This window comes from Octopus bimaculoides, chromosome 18 (assembly GCF_001194135.2).
Source record: "Octopus bimaculoides isolate UCB-OBI-ISO-001 chromosome 18, ASM119413v2, whole genome shotgun sequence".
Classification (NCBI taxonomy): domain Eukaryota; kingdom Metazoa; phylum Mollusca; class Cephalopoda; order Octopoda; family Octopodidae; genus Octopus; species Octopus bimaculoides.
In genome coordinates this window covers 41,135,391-41,141,350 of record NC_068998.1, presented here as the reverse complement: position 1 = coordinate 41,141,350, position 5,960 = coordinate 41,135,391, and the positions used below count along the sequence as shown (strand labels likewise).

General features: G+C 34.4%; 1 long non-coding RNA gene across 1 annotated transcript in view; it reads left to right on the top strand.

Moving 5' to 3' along the window:
• The window catches only part of LOC128249799 (uncharacterized), a 10,005-nt gene extending 8,042 nt beyond the window's left edge, over positions 1-1,963 (top strand). The window contains exon 5 of the long non-coding RNA XR_008265907.1: positions 1,688-1,963. This is a non-coding gene — a long non-coding RNA (uncharacterized LOC128249799). The remainder of the gene's footprint in view (positions 1-1,687) is intronic.
• Positions 1,964-5,960: the final 3,997 nt, after the last annotated feature.

Sequence of the window (5,960 nt, the reverse complement as noted above, 5' to 3'; positions counted from 1 at the left end):
TGTATGTGTGCATGTTATATGTTTGTATTATTTACGCCATTTTGGTGTGGTACCAACATGAATACACACACCCACATATAAAGACGTGTATGTGTATATATATATATATACATACATATATATACTATATTATATTATCATATATATCTTATATATCTTATATATGATATATATCATATATATTATATATATCTTAGTTTTTATCACCGTAAACAGGAAGTTCATTCAGCTATACTTTAGGTCAGAGAAAGACGAGTAAACCACTAGAAAGCTACAAAGCGTAATGGATACACAAGGATATGAGTGGATGTATGTCATAGAAAAGGTGGCCGAGGAAAAGCGAAAGAATGAGAGAGCGAAAAATAGAGAGAAAGGCAAAAGTAATGACGGAATGAATTAGGAAGCGGAATGGAGTATGTGATTACAGTGTCATGCAGTGAATAGCCGTTGTCCTAACGACAGGGAAGGTTATTTGCCGTAATTTTAAGAACTCCGGAAGAAAAATTACAAAGCTGAGAAAATATAACAGAATAATACTGCTAATGCAAGGGAATTTGAGACTCGTGAGCAAGCAAGATACAGGCTACAAATTGAAGAAAGAAGTTTTACTAATGCAAAGTCATTTCAAACAAAAGGGGAAGAAAGGGCTTTAATGGCTGCTTTGAAAACAAACAAAACAATATCGGAAGACTATTCCACATTATAAGACAATTTGTGAATTTGAACAACCGAATATAGAGACTATTTATATAAACAAGATGGCTGCTAGTGATGCAAGACGGCGGCTTGATATTGACAATATGGTGGAAGATATGGCTGAAAAGGAAAATTTTAAACTTTAATTTGTGCTGTAGTAATGTTTCCATCATTGTCGTTGTTGTTGTTGTTGTTGTTGTTGTTGTTGTTGTTGTTGTTGTTGTTGATATTCAAGTTGTTGATGATGATGTTGGTAGTGATGCTGCTGCTGCTTTTGATGATGATGATGATGATGATGAAGATGATGAGGATGATGAGGATGATGATGAAGATGATGATGATGGTGTAGCAGTTGTCATTATGGATAATAATGTTGATGTTTGCGTTGTTGATGATGTTATTTTGTCGTTATTATTATTGTTATTGTTAAGCTGGCGAGTAGGCAAAATCATTAAGCACGCCGAGCAAAATGCTAAGCGGCATTTCGTCCGTCTTCACGTTCTGAGTTCAAATTCAGCCGAGGTCCTTTCGCATCGATAAAATAAGTACCAGTATAGTACCGAGAGTATATGTAATCGATTTACCACCTCCCACGAAATTGCTGGCTTTGGGCCTTTCATTCATCGGGGTCGATAAAATGAGAACCATTTCAGCACTGAGGTCGCTGAAATCGACTACTTTCTCCCCTCCCCTCAAATTTAGTAGAAATAATTATTGTTATTGCTATTGTTATTGTTGCTATTCTATCATATATTAGAAACATAGTGAACTCAAGAAACAAAAACAACGAATTCTCAGTTTTTCATGATGATGGGTTGGATTGTGAGTGATTTGACTGCTGTTTCTAATAGATCTAAAGGCATCAGTTCAAAGCCTTAACCTTGTCAACACCTTTGTTGTTACTGTGGTTGCTGTTACCTTTGTTGGTGAGTCTCCTGTTGCTATCATTGTCAATGATGTAATGACTACATTCATTTCATTTATTTAACAGAGCAGAACTGCTAATATAGAAATAATGGAAGATAAAGCTATTAGAATTCCAAGAGACAAACGCTGATTTCTCAAGGCAACAACCAATACTGTAATGGAAAATATGGAATGGTTTCGTGGAGATTCCATAATCTAATGAAATAATCGCCACCCTACTTCCCCAAGCATTAGATTTTTATTCATTTTTTGCCTGTTTTTTTTCTTTTTTGATTGATGTCATCCATGATCAAATAGACACAAAGCGGAATATCATAAAATGTATTTTAGCCAATGACAATCATGTATTGTTTACAAGTTTCTCTATATCTCGAATTATATTATCTAATATTGAACACTAATACATACACGCACGCACACACACGCACACAAATATATATATACATACACTGGGTGTACTTGAAAATGTATAGACACTTTAACCGTTACTTTAACCGTTGATTACTCAATTGTCTTAGAAAGAATGAAAGGAGCTAGACAAAACTTTGAACAAAGGAAATTTGTCCTAAAGCGCAACTGGAAGTCTGAAAATACTGTCGAACTTCAAAGATAGTTTAAGAGGGAATTTCAAACAGATCCACCTACACGACTTAACATCACTGGAACTAAAATTTGATATAATTTTGATGCAGGTGGAACTGCTTATAATGTCCACAAGTGACGCTCCGGTAGAGCGCGGACGTCGACGAAGCCCATAAAGCAAGAAAGTGTACAAGACGCGTATTGCCAGAGTTCTAAAACATCTGTGCGGCAACCGAGTTGTGAGATAGGGATTTCAAATTCAAACGTCCATCAAAATTTGAAGTGCTGTCATTGAAGAGCCACATTCGAAGAATACTTCATCCTCTCAACGAAAAAAAAAACCCGATTGAAGAGTGGAGTTTTTCTGAGTAGTATTTGTCAAGATGTGTAGAAGTTGCACACTTTCCAACAAAGTTTGTTTGGAATGACAAAGCTATATTTAAATGCTTTTCTACTCTAGGCACAAGGCCCGAAATGTATGGGGAGAAGGCTGTCGATTAGATCGACCCAAGTACGCAACTAGTACTTAATTTATCGACCCCGAAAAGAGGACAGGCAAAGAGTCAATCTTGGCGGAATTTGAAATCAGAATGTAGCGACAGATGAAATAATGATAACAATTGCACCTACTAGGAAACCGAGGGTCCGCATATTATCGAGGAATATCATGTTACTTACTGTATGGTGTGGTTTAACGTCTTAAGGAGTGATTAGATTATTCTTTTATTACGGTACTGTAACAAAAACAAGATATACAAGATATCGAGATCATTGCTTGATAAGGCAACTGAGTTTGCAAAAGTATATGTGGATATAGACCAAATAAACCTGGACTTTATCATGCATGCAAGAAAACCTCTTTTATTTAGTTAGGGCTGAGCATGGGTTAAAACATCAGGTTCAAATGAGTTGTTTGCTGTATCGATGGTATCATATGACAGTGCAGACATTTGTGATTTTGTGGGTCTCGTTATATTACATACACTGAGATCCAAGCTTCCATCCCATGATGTTGGTCTATATCGAAACGATGGCAGTAATGGTCGCACTCTTGATAAATTTCGGAAAAAATCTCATTCATACTTTTAGTCATTTAGGCCTCAAAATCACTGTTATTACTAATCTATCTAAAGTTGAATTCTTTAGATGTTTCCTTAGATTTAAACTCTCGCTCTTATAAGCCGTTTCATAAGCCAAATGAGAAGTTTTCATACATTCATTAACATTCCTGTCACCTTCGTACAGTCTTTAAAATTCTGATAGCTGATATTAATAATAAGATATCAAATTTATCTTCTAAACAAATATTTGATAAGGCAGCCCCCTACAATAATAATGCCCTACCTAACAGCAGCTTCAAAGATAAAATATATTACAACGCTTTAAGTCAAAATATGAATCGTAAAAATAGACCAAAAAGTAGACCTAGGAAAATAATTTGCTTTGCCCCTCCTTTCTCCCTTCATTTTAACACTAACGTAGGTAAGGAATTCCAATCTTATTTAAATAAACATTTTCCAATAAACCAGGAATACAGCAAAAATTTTAACAGATACTCGATGAAAATATCATACAGTTGCTACCCCTATATGAAGAACATTATAACTTGCAAAAATCACCAAGAGACAGTTGTGTGCATGTATAAATATATTCTAATTTCTTAAACCACAACATTGCAAGTTATAAGAAACAATATAAGTTGATGATTTATAACTTGTATTTTCATAAGGTGAGCAGTTGTTTCTATAACGTCATTGAAAATTCATTAACTGAATCTGATCTTCTTCACAATAATTCAGTTCTTGTTGGTCCATTATATAATATTACGAAATTCGATTTCAAGTGAAATAATAGCCACTGGCAAACAAAATTTAAGCCATTCTGTAGTAGCCTAAAAATTGTACATTTATTGTTGAGCCTGACGGATTGTTCAGCATGATATCGCTGAGCATACCATGACAATAACCACCTTGTCTGACAAAATTTGTGTTGCTCTTCAATTTTCTTGAGCTTCAGTGGAAAGCAATAATTTAAAGAAGTACATGGCTCAAATCTATGAACCAGGAACTTGAACTTGTAAATTAGAAGGGCGTGTTTCAGTGAAAAAGTTCGTAATGAGTTTTAAATTACGAAAAGCTATTAATTTCAGGCATGAATAAGGCTGACAACAAACCTATTGCGTTTTGTTTTCAGATATAATGTTGATGTAAATTCTAAACCATCCTATATTGATTCAAGGAATCGTATGAGAGTTGTAAAAGATACAAATCTTAAGAAGATAGTGACGAATGTGGAGTCTGTTTATTAATGATCCTTTGCTAACAATACATGTCCTTATAGAAATTTAAAGTGATTCAATCAAGTTAGTTTGGCATCCCAAATTTCGAAACTAATAACAGGTCTATAATCACGTTTTATAAATCGCCAAGATAATAAAATACAAATGGTGAAGCAGGTTACACAGCAATTAAGCAAATAAAAACCATTCAGAAAGAAGTTAAATTACTTAATTAAGTGTTAATGGCTTTTAATGTACAAGAAGAATGTAACCAGGTTGTATGGGTGGACTTACTCTGGAATACCAAAGCATTTAAGAGGCAAAACTTCACAATTGGTCATAAATTAAATAAAGAATGTTTAACGACCAGTGCTTTGTGAATGCAAATGCACCTTTTAAAGTTAGTGGTTGTGAGATGGAGAGATCAAAACGTTTGTGAGTTTTAAAAGACATAATGGACCAGCTACCAATTCATCGCTAAAATCCAAACAAATTAGCGTTCAATATGTGTGTTTTTCAAGCATTTCGTTCCTGCAGTACAGGAATAGGACAACGATGTTCTCTACATTTCCGCTGATCATGTAAAGGTGGTATCATACTTAAAGATGTTCCTTCTCAACCAGGTGGTCACCAACTTGTCGAAAATTATGGTATAAAAAGAATTATGTGTTCTTGCTTGTGTGATGTTAACTCCACAATCCAGACAATGAATTATGATTCAGAAGGTAGTTGAATAAAGTTCTCGTAGTGATCGAGGAGGGCCATCTTAGGGAAGAAACCGAAGACAAAGAACTCTAAGATCAGGAAAGACAACTTTCAGCCTGCAAATGTTGATTTACAAACTTCAAAGAAAGCACTAAAGACTACTTGTTTAACTAATGCTTTAGAAAAATGTCTGTACAATACCTGGGTACTATATGGACATAGAATAGCCTAATCAAGTACAGACGTTTTTTTCTTTCCAAGCGTTGGCTACACCGGCTTTTTATAAAAACTGGTCATAGAACAGTTTTTATGAAGAATCGACGTAAGGGATTTTCATTGTATAATTCATAGGAAATATAAAGCAAAGGACATCCATTTATAACTCCATTTTGTACATCGTCATTATCGAAAAGAAACACAAGTTCATAAGCTAATTTTCTGAAGAGAATTGCACAGAAAACAGGAAATTTCATGACAAAACATTTATGAAAGCAAAATATATAATCAAAATTTTTCACAAACACACATGTAAAAAAATAAAACAAGAAAAAACATGAAAGTTACCGGTTGAGTTAATGGCTAAGCAACTTTCAAGTCGGGAATGATTAATTTATCAGTTATGACAGTATTTCAATTAAACATTCTAGCACTGGCAAAGCGCATCGTCAATAAGCTACTACAATTTTTTTCATTGAGATGACGACGCTGACACCGTCTTGAAACGTTACGCAACTTATTGATCGAATCTAAGGAAAGTCATTGAACCAAGCTA